This window comes from Acromyrmex echinatior, chromosome 2 (genome assembly GCF_024713525.1).
Source record: "Acromyrmex echinatior isolate Ae372 chromosome 2, ASM2471352v2, whole genome shotgun sequence".
Lineage (NCBI taxonomy): Eukaryota > Metazoa > Arthropoda > Insecta > Hymenoptera > Formicidae > Acromyrmex > Acromyrmex echinatior.
The window spans coordinates 6342987-6360111 of NC_141853.1; the positions used below are offsets into that span (position 1 = coordinate 6342987).

General features: G+C 32.5%; 2 protein-coding genes across 2 annotated transcripts in view; both read left to right on the forward strand.

Annotated features, from left to right (window-relative positions):
• Positions 1–7445, forward strand: part of LOC147910432 (uncharacterized) — a 97644-nt gene extending 90199 nt beyond the window's left edge. The window contains exon 2 of the mRNA XM_087403316.1: positions 1–7445. This exon is cut by the window's left edge and continues 22734 nt beyond it. The gene's annotated coding sequence lies outside the window, so the exon portion shown is untranslated.
• LOC105154354 (dystrophin, isoforms A/C/F/G/H) overlaps positions 1–17125 on the forward strand; it is a 462027-nt gene that overhangs the window by 295874 nt on the left and 149028 nt on the right. The gene's annotated exons all lie outside the window — the stretch shown is intronic.

Consider the following 17125-nt stretch of genomic DNA (forward strand, 5'->3'; position numbering starts at 1 on the left):
CTGAAAATTAAAGCGTGAATTTTTCATTGCGGTCATTGCTATTTAAAATTCTCTTCTGATCTCTCTCTTTATTATCTATAAGTTGAAATTAATTCAGTTTTCATTTGGAAATTAAATTATTTTTTGAAGAGTGTTAATTTTGAACAAAAATTTCTGTAGAAATAACTTTTTTCTCGCGAGAAGAGATTGTTAAAGAATTCATAAATCCGCGTCTCGTTGCCGCTTTCTTGTGTACTATTTCACTACTCAGCAACTCAGGGAATTCAGAGATGGGGACCAGAAGGAAACTCATAACGCTCGCGAATTTGTTAGTCCTGTAACCCTTTTATGCTGGTCGAGTAAAGTTGTCCGTCGTCTTTGTCCGTCCACGTCAGCTGTCTACCAACCGTTTGTTTCGCACTAAATAAAAAGGACTCTTCTACTTGCGAGGAGAGTAGAACGATAATGCGCCGCGCAAGGGAAGACGATCGTTTGTTCTTCCGACAATGCCGCTGGATTCCCGCTTAGAGACAGGAAAAACGGGCCAGACATGCCATGTACACCAGCGCTTCCATACGCTCGAAAGAACCAGCAGTGATGGCTCGTTACTGCCGGTACAGCTTGTGCATCGCGATCGATCATTAACTATTGGAAAAGCGATCAGTCGAAGGTGACGAGGTGGAGGTAGGGCACTCGCTTAATAACGCCATGCTTCTCGGGCCTCCTTCAATTTTCTACTTATTTCAATATCGCTTTTTCTCTATGCGAAATGAAAAATGTCTAACGTTGCAGTAGTTTATGCAATACTTTTTCGCGCGTGACACATTTTAATTACCACTTTCATAGATTTTTTATTGTATCAATCAAATTCTCTCTCTCTCTCTCTCTCGACGACTTATTTTTTAGCGTAGTTTAATAAATTAATAATTATATAATTATGGAATTATTATCAAGACTCAAACTTCGATGTAGAAAAAGATGCTTTGCAACTTCTGGCTAATGATCAAATCTTGTAGATCAACTAAAAATTGCAAAGACTGCAGTTAACACGCTGTTCTTCCTCAGACAATGAAAGAGGCATCGCGTGTGCGAGCAGGAATTTTTTGCGAACCGATATGGAAAAAGGTTCAATATCGCGGCACGCTATTTACAGCTTAGGGATAGATTTTATAATTGCCTGTGGGGAAATTGCCTTTTGTTTATTTCATAGGTTGCGGAATTATGTTGCTGTTTGAATTCTTTTAACTTTACCGCGGTTATCTCGTCCCCTGCGATTATTCTCACTTACAAAGATCTCTCGATCATTGCGAAGTTTCAAGCTTGAACTTTTAGAAAGTTTTGAAACTTGAGCTTCAATTCTCAATTTTCAGACGTAATTAACTATTTAATGATTATTAAAATAATTTACTCCGAAAGTAATTATAAAATGTTACTTTAAATATTATATATAAAATGAGTAAGTTATTAACTGTAGTCTTACAAAAATATTCACTTCGAAGATTAATTTTAAACATAGAGAACATCGACTTTTATTTTTATAATGAACATAATACAACTCTTCTGATATAACAAGCTATTCTATAACGAGGAAAAGTTTTCACGTTTAGTTTTAGTGTTTGCTCGTTTTCTAATTCCATGTCCATTAATTTGACAAGCATCACGATTAAATCCGTTACACGCGTGACAATCGTAATCAGAAGTTGATTTCTATCTGTGGAAATTTGCGACGGCTTTCATGCGAGCCAAATGGTGGGAATCGGACAGGCGAATAGAAAGACTGTTCCCCCGAGACGAAAAATTTCTTACTTTTGCGAGAAGCGAGGATTTATACGACGCAAAGGTACTTGTGTCACTTTGAAACAAACTAATTGACTCCATAAACTCCGCTATTTAGTGTAAATAATCATAAAGTTATACTATCAAATGCAATGAAGTATATAACTTGTTTTAATAGGGTAACTACAAATAAAATTGAATGAAAATATGCTTTACGCAAATTATCATATAAATCTTTCTGAGATAAAACAAATTCAGCGCTTATCACAATGAAAATCTGACGGAGAAAACCGAAAATAATTAACTATTAATTAACTCTCTCTTAAAACAATTCTAAATAGAAAGTGCAAAGCACAGACGATAAGATGCATTTTGAGATTCAACTTTATGATAAGTTTTTTATCTTATACCAATGTAAAATACAACGAACGAGAAGGGATATTAGGATTGAATACTATATAGGATTCCTTTCTGAGTAGCCGTTTCTCGTTGTTCGTCCTATCGCGATTAATTCGACAGGCACGTCGCTTAAATCGTAACTCAGGCGCGACAACCGTGCATAGTTGGATCCTGATTTGTATCTGCCGTAGTCTGTGACAGTCCCAAGAGGGAGGAAAGAACTGTAGGAGGACAACGAGCGAGTGAATGCGGTTGAATGTCTCGGAATGAGAGGTAGAGGAACCCCGTCGTCGATTGGAGTCCCACGAGAAATCACAGTGGGCAAGAATACATGGGGGGGCTCGTCAACTACTAGCTGTTGAACGCGTAATTCCTGGATGAATAGCCGTGACAAAACCGTAAACGACCGTAATTGCGTTCCGTGAGGTCGTCGCATTCCGTGTCGATCGGCGAACCGCGAGGTCGAAACCGCCCTGTATGAAAGACTCCAATGTTTCGTGATACCAACGCGCTTCGTATCTCCATTATAGTATCCTTAATCACGTTGCAACCACGAGTATTTAATATGACATACTTTTTAACGCTAGGAATTTTTGCAATATAACCAAGATTATTTTAACATTGATATAAAAAGTGATTCGTCCAATTTCATAATTGCTCAATATAATCCGAATTAATTTTCTTCGAATATTAGTAATTAATAAGATAGTAATTATAAAAATTTTACAATCTGTGATGAAAAGAAGAAAATATTCGAGTATTTGTAAGTATATTTGTTATGAATGATTAAAATTACTTTTAGTATTAAAATGTAGCAAAATTTTTAATGAGCAAAAAGTAAAGTGATTGAGAAAATTAAAAAGAATCTTTTTAACAGCACATTTTTTAACAACGCTTTTTTCTTTTTTTATCATAAATTAAGGCAATCGACTGGAGGAGTGAAAAACACGTTCAATTAAATTTAGTACATATCATAAATTTTGCACTCGATGTCCGCCTCAGGCAATTATTGACGATTTTCCTTTTCCAATTGCGAGAGCGGTTATAGACCGCGTAATATATCTTTGTCCTCTTTTTAGATCTTTCTTTTCTCGCTTTTCTATGTGGCATAGATATAACATGTCCTACATAGAGTATTGTAAATTTATCATCGACACCGCTTGTGCTCTGTTTTAGAATTCCGCGGAAACATCAAATGCCTGAGATAATCGCACTTGATTTATAAAAATCCGGAAATGTCCAATCTTTCTTCTGACAACTGTAGATAAAAATCAATTAATTACCTTGGAGTGACTTGCAGTGGAATGTAGCCTTAATCAAATGCCATCTGAAAGAGAATCCAGGCCACACGTCTTCGTGATCTAGCGTGAAAAAAACCGACAGAAATGTCACCGAGTTTATCGCAACAAATGGGGTTATGCAATTTTGTCCGTTTATAGAGATTATAGTCGTGCTGCACCTGCTTCCGTACGCGGTAAATCACGGGCGACCTTTATGCATATATCGATGTACGCGAACGATTTAACGTCGCTGTAACATTTAATACGCCAGCAAATACGCGCGCGGAAGCGAGCGTTTACGCGTCATACACCTGTTACGAAACAATGATAAATTTATAAGAGGAGAGAGAAAAAGAGAGAAGTCGATTAATATTGTGCAATATTTAAACTAGTATTATTAATGAGAACTTAAAACGCCTCGAGAAATATCTCATAATATGAAAATAATTGATCTAAATACATCTTCCTACTTGTTCCATGTATCAATATGCATTTATGTAAGGACTGTACATAGGCTGTAGAATTGGTTTCAAATATAATTTTATAATATTTTATTTTCTCGAATTATAAATTATTTTAAGAATTATGTTTTAATAATTATCTGTTTATCTTTGAATTTTTTCAAGGATTCATGATCATCATTTATGTATGTCTAAATATACGTGTCAATACATTTGTTTACAGAATGCTTGATATGTTCATAGATTTTAAGAGATATTCCTTAATTTTCTAACAATTTTATTCTTTGCGTTACCGCAGGTATGCTAACTTGAAAGTCAAATTCAATTTAAAAACCAAATACGTATTCAAGACTTCTTTTTTATTTTGAAGTGTTTAATGTATTTTGGAAGCAAATCACGCATTAGTAGTACATGATGTTAATGAAATCTATATACACATTACATTCCATTATACATATATTATTCATCAGGTAGCGACTACATATTTCGATAACCAACAAGAGCAGCTCGTTCTATTTATTAGATCCTGAATATATTATTCCGTTTTTGGAATAATAAACTCGAGGCTAAAACAAATTGGTCCTTACATGACGATCGCCTTTATATAAAATATATTATTACTATTATTATATCTTGTGTCAGTATTTTACTAACAACGATCGTGGCTTGAAGCAGCATTTGTTTCGCGCATTCGAGAATCAATCAAACTGTTTTGCGCAGAACGCAGAAAGGATTCAGATTTTCCGCCCACTGCTCTCTCGACCTACGCTATCTTTGTTCGAAAAAGTATATGCGGAATTCCAATACGTTTAATAGTGTATAATATGTGAGGGAACAATTCTTTTCGAGAATAGATTGATATGTGGTATTACAAAGAATTTGAATGGAACATTTTTCTTGAACAAGCGAATCCATTAATTGTGTAATTACTGTGAAGAATGAGTAAGATTTTGAAAATTTATATTAGAAGGAACCAACGACTCTTATATCGAAATTGAGAAAGCTTAAGTCTAGATGCTGGCATGATAGTATTTTATACGATAAGAATAATTTACATAATGATTTCTCTCTTTATGCAGTTATGATAAAATCATCTATGTTAATCGTTGAAATCCGTTTTCTTTACAAAATTCAATTTAATCATTTCTTATAATGTATTACTTTTATTTATAACATTTATAGCATTTGAGTTAGTTCTGCTACATTAAAAAAATTAACTTTTTAAATTCGTTTAAATAATACTAAATAAATATTTACTAAATTAAACATGTATTTATTTGATATACTTCGAGAATCATTTTTTTCATTGAATAAAAGTTTATTTGCTATAAATAAATGTTTAGTTAATACAAATGTTCAAACAAATACTTATTAAATTTTAATAAATTTTCTCAGTAATAAATATCACTGAAGGATATGAAAGGAACAAGGGATGTGTGATGCATTGAAAGTACTCGTCCTGCTTGCTAATCAGACGGCTTACTTTTAAAATGCGCATGCTGCAAATGCATTTCATTGCATTCGAGTAAAATATATGTATACACTCTTCTCATAGGCGAGTACCTATCTCCCGGTGTTGTGCTGTAGAAATAAATAGTATCGACAGCGTCGTCTGTTTTGTTACAAATGCGCAATGTAATACATGCGAGCCATATGTTTCCAACAACTTGCGAAGGGCAAAGTGCCGATCAGTAGAGAAATGTGACGCGTAGTGAAAAAGAAAGACTGACCTCGCGCTTCAAAATACATCGCGCTCTAATTTTTTTGAATTAAAAAATGTCTTTAATTAAAAAAATTTTCGATTTATATCGTCGACGATACCGAGCGAAATGTATTTCGACGATACATGGGCGGGTATAAACAATTTGTTTGACAAACTTCATCGATATTTGCACACATTTAAGCGAGGAAACACGTGTGCTCGAGTATACAAGCGCGTATTGTGCCACACCGATCGCTAAAATAAAGTACGCGGACGCACTAGAATTCGCGGTAGTCACGGATGCAGTTTTATTTATTTGTACAATGTGTGACTGTTTGTATGTGTATATACATATATGTGTTCGTACATAGGAATGACTATGTATAAACGGATGTAAATCGAGGAACAAAAATCTCCGACGAGAGTTTTGGGAAACTCGTAGCATTGAAGCTCACTTATTTGCATAAAAATTGATTTAGACTCGGTCGTTCGAATAAAAAAGGATACGGAAGTATATAGATATTCCCAGATCCGTCACGGGAATTTCTTTTATACTAGAATGACATTCTCTTTTGTTTTATATGTTTTTATATTAATTTAATATCTCTTGTGTGTGTATCGATTTAATTAGATGTCATTTCTAGGCACACTAATTTATCTGACTAATACTGGCATGCGTTGTAAATTTCTTTGATTAATGACATGCCTGAAATTATAATAGAAGAGGAAAAAATTTATTCGCCTGAACATTGATTAATTATTTTATTCACGACAAATCTGTGCACATCAATGTTCTTCAAGATACTGCAGTAAATAAGGCACATTAAAAGTTCAATCGACATGTGTAATTAATAGAAATGCATGATTATATATCTATTATCATAAGTATATGGTTGACGATGTTAATACGGGTCCATCAATATTCACTATTGCGTAACGAATGCATTGTGAATACATATATTGACCATTAATACGTGGTAACCCATAATACTCATTTACGGAATAATTTTGTTAAATTACAATGATATATACAGTTACGAATTGGTATTATGATCAATTCTTCTGTGCTGCACTTATTTGCACTGGCTATCAATGTGTTTTCATACAAATTATGAACGTGATAAACATTCACACATGACTATACCACTCGTATCGTGTCGTTACAATGATCGTACGCGAGTTCATTACTGATTATTACGTATAGAAACTGCATTCGCAACGAACACATAAAATGCACAAACGTGCGTTACGCGAACGCTGCAGCTATCGTTAAATTAGGGCTTAAAAGGTTATTGAAAGCATGTAAATGATTTTGAAATAAATTGGCCAAAGAGAAATAGGAGATAAATAAATATATAGCTTTATTATTAACGGACTAACAGTACAATATTATTTTTCAGAGAGGTTGATATAAATATTGCAATTATCATTTTATCTTTGAAAATTTTTTACAATAATTATTCTATTAAAAACGGTTTTTTTATAATAATTATTTTTATTTTGTTAAAGACACTTTGTTTAATATTATTTTTATTCTATCAAACTATGTAGATAACAAATTCATAATTTAATTGTAAATTAAAATTCTTTTAATATAAGATTACAAACAATCAAAAAATTGAATATATAAGGTATATAGAAAAATATATGTATTGAACTCTGTAGAAACTTTATATAGAAACTTTGCTTCGCGAATGTCGTCAGCCTTGGTGAAAATTTTTTCTTTGTCAGAATACATAAATTTGAAATACAAAGGAAGACATACGAGCGGTGCGTAAATCATTTCGTGATCCCTGTCATTTTGGAAAGAGAAAACTAGAGACAGAGAAAGAGAGAGAAAAAGAAAAAGAGGTAGAGAAAAAGATAGGTAGATTGAATAGTTAAGAAGCGAACGCGAGAGTGATGTTGATGCCAGAAGAACGAGCGTTGCCGTCCGAAATGTTTTGAGACCAAATAAAACCGAGAAAATCGTGGCTGTATGAGGCAACTGTGGTCGAGCCACTTCTCAAGTCGCGGTGATCGCGAACACTTCAGCTCCGCTCGGCTGTGAAATCGTCCTGGCGAACCTCGCTTCTTAGCTAAGAGCAAGCGCATTGTAAGTTAATGCATACGTAAGGCTCCCGGGCCAAACCAAACACAAGAGAAAATGGAAGATGAACGAGGAAAGTGAGTGAATTAAGATGTTACGCCATTCACTTCGGCTTTCTGCTAAAATTAATGTTTCCGTCGGTTGAAACTTCATTTTCTTCGTACCATAGTAAGATGGTGGCTCAAGTATACCGAGTCGCCTGTTATACAGGTGACAGCTACTTTAACAGTTATGTACTTCTATCAAGAAAGTTTCTGGTCTTTTTTCCGTTGCTTTTTCGAATCGATTAAGCTCGCGATATAATATTAATAATTTATATTACAGTTATACAGTTATATTTATACTGAAATAATTTTGTATTTACCATATTTTACACAAATATGAATCTAAATGTTAAAATGCGAAGCGACGTTTTCAAGAATATAGCGTTTTCAGTTTCGAGCGTTCTGTCTTCCATATGTTCTTGGATATTACTATTTTCTGACAGTTGAAGAATTACCACCAGTGGAACTCAATTTTATGTCGAGAATAAGAGAGCGCAAGCTAATGCATGCGTGCGAACCGCGATTCTGCTTTGTACAAATGCCGCTTGTAACGCGGCACGAAGTAATTCTGTGAAGGAAGGTGAAGAATGAGCGGGGAGTTGAGTGGATAAAAGCGTTACATCATATTTCTTAGTTATTCACAAAAACGTTCCATAACGCCTGAATAATTTGCCATTTTCTTAGGTTTTTGTTATGAAAAGAAAATACCAGTTTCGTACATATACAGTCGAACTCTTATGCAATCCTTGACGCTAGTCTCTGTAAAAGCTATACAATTGGTATGCATAAAATTTTGTCTCTAGGCAACAAATACAAAGTTTCCAATTTTTTTAAGTCAGTTTACTGTGGCGCAAAATCGATTAAAAATATATCTCACAGTATAGAATTTATTTATAGAAATTCTTTTAACAGTTCTTATTTTTTTACGAAACTTGGAACATTAATACTTATAGCTTTTTAATGAATCATAACATTTTCTTGCTGTTTTAATAATCAAGTCCTGGACATCAACGTAATGAACATGGCGAATGCACGTACCGCGATGTCGCTTAAATTTTTTCTCGCACATCGAGATGGTATTCCCAAGTTGCATCTCGAAGCTGCTCGCAACCCTCGCATAATATGCATGCATAATGACTCCCCTAGCACGTCCTCGCGAGAAACTGTCCATTAGCTGCGCTTCAGCCGTTTCCCAAGTTTCCGCAACGAGGCGTTCGGGACGAAGTGACGTAATGAGGTAATACTTAAATTGCGTCCACGTGCCGCGTGACAGTATCGACAGACAGGACCTTTGGCATAGAAAGCCATCAGTCGGACGGGCAGAACTAGGCCGCAAACAATGGCGATGCCTCTCGTTAACGACGAGACGCCGTCCCGCCGGCGTCGCCTGCGACATCATCTGGCGCAGTCCAGTCAGGATTCTATAGCAGCCTCGTGCGAGTGAGTTCCAGTAAAACCAGTCGTTGCGATTATCCGGAGCATCCCGCGGAATAAGTGCGACGAGCCGTCGCATGTATTCCGAGAACAATTTTGAAGAATTATTTATTTGTATAATTATTGAATATCTCGCGTCAAATTGTGAAAAACGTGAAAAATAAGAATGTGCGTGTGATAGTGCATTGCAGTTGTTCGCCAAATCTGTAAAGATAGAAAGATAATTCTGGAAAGAGAATAGCAAGTTTTTAGGGAAGTATAGCTGAATATGAAATTTAAGCCTCAATAAATGGATGAAGTAACGAGGATTCATTTGGATGTAGGAGGGTTGGTTGAAAGATTGAGTTGGAATATAATATTACGACTATAGTATTACGAAATTGATACTAGACTGAATGTTTTAAATAATATCTAGTATTCTGCATGCCCTCGGAAAGGAATTGTGTGCTTCCGTATTTATACTAATTTTATTTTTTAAATAATGTTAAAATTGTAGAAAATTAAATTCAGTAGAATAAAACATATTAAGTTGGACTAGAATCAAGTAAACAAGCGTGGACAAACACGAATGGACAATTTATTTTAATGAATATTTTAGATGCTGTTCGCATTCATTAAAGCAAGCTTATTTATTTTTATTCGCTTGATTAGAGTTGGTCTGGATCCAGCTTAAGAGAGACAATTATCTTTAAAATGTGTATTTTTAATAATTATTCGTACTCCTTAGAACTCGTTAGAAAATCAATCGCAGATGTTGAAATCGAATTCTGGCTCATTTATATATATTTGAAATATTGAATTGTTAGAATTCTTATGTTATAAAATTGAAAAAATCTATTAGTATTATTTTGGAAAATGGTTGATATATTTATAGGAAAAGTAAAACTTATTAGATTTGTGTTCAAGGATTAAATTATTTAAGTCCCGCGTAATGAGAGCTTAAAACGCGTAAAATTAATTACAAAAAACGTGGAAAGAAAGCTCTTGGTTGAATTAAAAACTAAATAATTAACTACTAAAACTAAATAATTAACTATTTGCAGTCGTTTGATAAATAAATAAATAACACAACATATAATTTTCATCCTTTAATTAACATAATTGAAGGCAAATAGTTAAGTATAAAAATTGATGCAAAGTATATACGATGTAGAAACGTCATATTAATTTTATTCGAATGTCTAGTATTGTAGAGTTTAAATAATGTTTAATGTAGCAAATGTAATACAATTTTGGAAATGTAATGAATTAATATGAATTCAATTGTCATCAAGAAATAATAAATTAATTAGATAAATTGTCCAACATGTTTTATTATGAAATTATATATTTTTAATAGCATTAAAACATTCGCTAAAGTTTTTAGGAAAATAACAAAGTATCTTAAAGTGCAAAGATAATTTATATCTTCATAAATATAACATTAGCAATTAGCTTATACAATTAGTCAAATGCAATAAATTAATTTTCTACAGTTAGATACTATTCGTTTCGAGATCGTATAACTGTGGTTTTTCGTACAATGAAGATATTTGCGATCCGAGAAATTATCGAACAGTGAAATAATGCTATTCGCTAAGTAATAGAGCTCCGAAGGTAGGTTTTCTTCGGCACATAACTACGTAATGTAGCAAACTATTAAGGTATTCCAGGGAAGTGCACCACGCCGCGTGCTCTAATTAATGGCATCCCATGCGCGGCTACCGATTATCTCGCCGTGTATAATCTTACCCGACCGAGACGCGACGGTTTTAGACGTCCATGGGTTTGAGCGGGATTAGAGGCAACATCGATAATCGATTAAGTTTAAGTGCTTCCCACGCCACGGCGACTTGTGTAATAACGTATGATTCTTCGGAGACGATCATCACGTGCTTAAGCACCGCTACCAGAGAAACTTGAGGAACCAGTTATTGCTGGAACTATCTAGTAAATGCCCTCTTTGCGACGCTAAGTTGGAAACTTTTTGATGCTTTTAAAATAGCGCTGAGAATAAAATTTGAATTTATCGACTTAACTGTACAGGAATTTTTTTTAATGAACTTTTTAATAGAAAACTTACATCGAAGTTATCATTTGCAATGAATTTTTAATTTTGAATATTAAATATCTTGGTAATGGAGTTCTTAGACCGATATTTTAAATTAAAAAAAATTACTATCGATATTTTCTCATGCAATATAAAGTATCCACGTACGGTATTTTGATAATAACGCTAAGTTTTTATTTTCTTTTCTTATGCTTACGTGAGGTTGCTTGTAAATATGTCGGAGTTGTTCTCTTCTCTCCTGTTATAAAGAATCTTCCCATTAATTCGACGGATCGATCCATCTCACTTCGCGTGTTAGGAAACTATAAGCTTGGCGTCTAAGTACATTTACAAGACCAAAGCACTCAGTATACTTCTTTTCTCCCTCGATCTTTTACTGCCACGAAGTCGTTATTGTAAGTTGCTTGTAACAGTCTCGACGAATTCTTCCTTGTTTCAGCAGAATGATATTCGTTTTCTCAATTTCCGTACTGCTCTTATCGCTTACTGACCAAAAGCTGTTTTCCTGAAAGCCTTTTTTTTATTTTCACCGTTATTTCGAGTACTTTTCTTAACGGTACAAGTAGCATTACCCCAAAATGTACATTCCATAATATAAGTTACAGAAAGAAACAATTTTCGACAAACGAGAAAGACATTTTAATGTTTTACAATATAATATTATCATTCCGAAAATATTTATTTAATTAAATTAGCAATATTTGTCGATAATATATATTCAATTTCAATGTAGAAACAATTGGAGATAACGTAGTTAAATAGAGAACATTGAAATTTTTACGAGCTTAGGATAGCGACATTTCCTTTTCACATTTTCTTTTTGACGCGCAATTGTTTCGAACGGTCTCAGCAATACAATATTCTTCTGGCTATGACAAAAATTAAACTGTGGTCAAAGCGAGCCAATCTTGATTCAGTTAGTTGGATGTATTTTTTATTTTTTATTTTCTTGATTTCTCCCGACGTGCCTCGGGGACACGTCTCGTTCGAGCCCGACTATGGCCCTTAGTTCGATGATTGCTTTACTTGAGACTTAAACCAGCTGAATCCACCTTTCCTGAATCCACGTTTCCGCGCGTCTAATGCAACTGTTCTTTTTCATTTTACAATCCAGTATACTTTCATAAATTTTGTAGTCTTTACAAATGCGGCCAGTTTAGGTTTTATCAAGTCAGCATATAAATTTGTGTGTACTTATTTTGCAGATGTAGCAGATTTTCGTTTCTGATGATAAAAGATTATTTTAATATCATATTATTTTTGCATTATATATATAAAAAACAATATGGTAAATATAGACAATAATAATGATGATGACTAGCTTGTATAATACAAACGTAATTAGGAGAGGTCAATGACCCATAACGAACAGTGTTAGAAGAGGTCAATGGCCAGTAACGAATAATGTCGATGTAAGTTAGAATAAAATAATTTTAATTTTTATATTGTTATAACTATTTCAACAAATACCGAATTTTTTAACAGCATAGTCTTCATCAGTGATAAAATTACAAAATATATTTAATTGTTATTTTATAAAAATATAAGGAGATATAAATATAAGGAAAAAGTCATACATTATATATCAAACATAATAAAAATAAATTTAAAAAATTATTTTTATTATTTCATATACAATGTACATTGTTGTTTCTCTTATATTTATATCTTTTAATTTATTGACTCAAACAATTTTGTATATTTTAATTTTATATCATTGATAAAGACTTTGTATAGTCGAAATGTTCGATATTTGTTGGAATTGTTCCAAATATATGAAAATTATTTTATTGTAAACATTTTGTATCAACATTACTCTTTGGACTCTCTTAATTATTATGTTATGATATGAATAACATTTAAAACTCAAAAGCTAAAATATTTAAAATTCAATATTAAAATTCAATAAAATTATATTTTATTATATTTAGAATCCGCTTTATCCTGTTTAACGAAATATGCGTTATACCAATTTTAAACGATACATTAACTGAATAAGTTGTTATAAAGTATTTTTGTCGCGATACGAACGAAAAAAACTTTTTGAATTTTTAATGTGACGCAACGTCTGCGCGGCTGTTATTGTTAAATGTTTCATTTATTCCTTTTTCTCCTATTTTTCTTCTAATCTCCCATGATGCATTACGCACATGACATGTCCCGTTTTAATCTATAAATGCCATTCGCCCTCAAAGATGGTAACAGGAAAAAAGTATTCTCGGCATATGTTCTAAGGTAGAAGAGCGACGTCTGGAACAGCTTTTTTCTGTAACGCCAGAAATTGTTTTCATTTTCTTAAATGAAAACACGCATTCTTTCCGCGGTAACTGCAATCTCGACAAGTACCTATCCGCAAGATTTCTAAATTACGTTACGTCGTGTTCTCTCTCTTTCTCATCTTAAGGGAAGTTATCTTTGTAGAATTAAAGTCTGGTATTTCTCTTTCTTATGAGAAAAATTCCTGCCAGGAAGTTAGAGCATTTCGAAAAATATTAAAGACAAAATAAAAATCACTGTTGTTTCATTGCTGTTATTAAAGATTTAACTCTCTGGAGTATTATTTTTGCTGAATATTTATACATCTCGTAACTTTAGGCAATTTAGCATAATGCATATATGTACTCGCATAGAGCGAGAAACAATTTAGCATTCCATTCTACTACCTATAGCTCCAAAAGCGTAATGAATTTGTGCACGAGACAAAGGATTGTTGGATTGTCGACGTACTACTGTTTAAAAGCCATGATTGTTGCTCTCGAAACGCAATGGGTACAAACGCTTTTAATGATCCACCTTTGATGGATGTCATCGTAAAACGTGTAATTGGGAAGCAGTTTCGTGAAATTCTTAATCTATCTCTGATATATCTTCACTCTTTGACGAGACATAATATTTATGACTTTTGTGTCTTGATGATACTATTCTTACTAAAAATAACGTTTTTTCCTTTTTTTTTTAATTAAGCAAAAATTAATAACTGTATTTAATTAATTAAGGAAATTTAAGAGGAGAATTTAAGGGAAAGCTGTAACTTATCGAAACTTATAACTCGAAAACCATATATATTGCACATAAAACATATTGTAAACTTTACATGTGCAAAATTTGTTATGAAAAATGTTTTTTTCTTTTTACTTGACGTTATCACAGTTTCAGTTAACGACATTTTTCACGCCAACTTTTTTTTATACATACGTGCGTATAAGTAAATTTATGGACTCATAAATTTTACGCGTAAATATGACACGGACATAGAGTCATGCGAAATATCTTGCAATGATATTTACACGCGCGCTGTATCACTTAAATTTTCATATATTAATGGTAATTTCGATTCTATTTTTCTTCATGCTATGGATTTTATGTATTTGCGCAACACAGCGGCAATCAATAAAATGGTATAACGCTAAATAAAACGGCAGAAACACATCGCTCTCATAATGCTAGGTGACAAATTCATAGATTTATTGTATAAAAGAGTATGGGAGTAGAAATATATTCCGATATCGCCAGAAATATTAATATATATATATATATATTCTTGTTATAAAGATATTATTTTTTATTTATATCTTTTTTTTTTACGTAATCGATGCATTGATGATCGGACGAGTTGACAGTAAAGTTTAAATTCGATACACAATTTCGTGCCAATAGCAAAAATTTATATAAATTAAAAATTTTTATTAAATATAAACTACAATACGCTATAATATTTTTATTAATATAATTAAACTGGTTAATATAATTCGTCTCTTTTTCAAATTGTTATACACACTCAAGACTCAATATTATTAATGTAATGTATCGATAATCAAATTATATATATATATATATATATTTAAATATCAAATTAATAGATATATGTATTATTTTATGCATGCATGTTTTATGTGTCATGTAAATATCGAAGAGTCAAAGCATAAATCTTAGAATATAAAGATTTCTCCTTATAAACTCGTGCACCGTAACAGTTTTAAGATCCCGCGTGGTAATAAAAACGATCGATAAAGTAGCAAACCGAAACGACAAGCCAAACGAATGACGAGGCGATAAAATTCTAGGAGCCGAGTCTTCATTTAATATCGGGTGACACTTATGGTATCCCAATACGAAACTTGCGAATTCGTTGGTGTGGCTGGCTGCAACGTGCAGCTAGAATATCAAATAGATCCATAGCTCTCGGTAGACAGTCGACCATGTAAGATAAACGAGGCAATATGGCCCGTGACACTCACTAACTGCCGGATTTAGTGAGCTCGATAACCGATAACTTTCTTATTAAATCGACTCAGGTCGGGTTATCGGCGCATAGTACCGGACTGCTCTAAAGTTCCCTTATGCTACATTGTTGGTTCTGAATTACGTTATCGTAATGCAAATTAACTACATACGACAAGAAACTGCGAGCCAGAATCATCGAAAAATAATATTATGTATATAATACCGTGATAAATAATAACAAATTTAATTACACACAGTGTCATTCTTCCAAATGCGAATATGAACTAATTAGTTTTTAATGCTTAAACTCGTGACGCGAATAATTTAAAATAAAGTAACAATTAACGACATGTTTCATCAAAATTAGATCTACAGAAAACAAAACAAATTCTAAATATTCTGTCACATATTATCGCAAGTTATTGACAATAATGTGAAATAATTACATTATGTATAAGTTTACAACGCTTGTAATATAATAATGTGATAAATAAGTTCGAGACATAGCAGAGTTGAAATTTTAATAACATTGAATCGTTTGATTGTAAATATCACGTATTGTAAATTTCAATATATATAGTATTAGGATACATGAATGTCCCCGAAATGAGAAGTACGTACGATAGTTTTTCACTCTTTTGTTTTATCTAATAAAATATTGTAATATATTGTAATACTCTGCTTCCATTCGATCAAATTAGAAATCAATAATATATTTATAATAAATATCAATTGAATAGTTATTAATATTATTGTTATATCGCTTGTAAAAATATTGGCAACAAAATTGTTTTGCAATATAAATTTAAATCAAATGATCCTACAAAGAATTATTCAAAATTGACAATTCTTTATAGATAATTATTAATTTTATTGTTAGTTAATTTTTAAATCTATATTGTTTTTATACGTACGTTTTAAAGATTATATTTTATTTTAAACATATATATTTTATTTTAAACAATAATAAACAGAAATATTGCTTAAATAATATATATAATAATAAATAATATAATATTGCCTAAATAATTTTCCAATTTTTCCTTATTTTTTATTATATTGTGCACCGCAAAATCCTCATGAATAGTCAAAGTAAAAACTTTTACGCATGCATAGAAAGAAGCGAAGCTTCGTTTTAAAAGGGAGAGGTAAATATTTCACGACCAACCTTCTTTTTCCCGACATTTAGTCACAGGCCTCTAACTTCAGCCGAGGAAGGAAGTTATTAATCTGCGAGGAGTCAATCCTTCTCTTACCTCTTGTAATTCACAGCCGACCCATTGTATTCGCTCAACTGCAATTATGCGTCCGCGCTGAATTCATCCGTAACTTGCGCCTGTATGCATATTGCAATCGTTGTATTTTCCCTCGCAAAAATATTCGTGCATCATCAATTGTATGGCTTTGCGATGCATTCGTACGGTTCAATATTGTCATGGATAACTGACGAAGATACTTTTCACTATTCGTCAACGAGGAATATTTCTAGGCGCAAAGATTAAATCGAGTCCTTATTCGACATAAATAGGAAAGAATAATTATAACTTTAATGTAATATCGTAACAAAATAAAATAAAATGGAAAATAACAACTAGGAAAAATAATAAAGTATATAATAAATGGATCATACGAGTATTTTTTATCGAATCTTTTAATATTATCATCAAAGTATCAAAACATGTTTCAT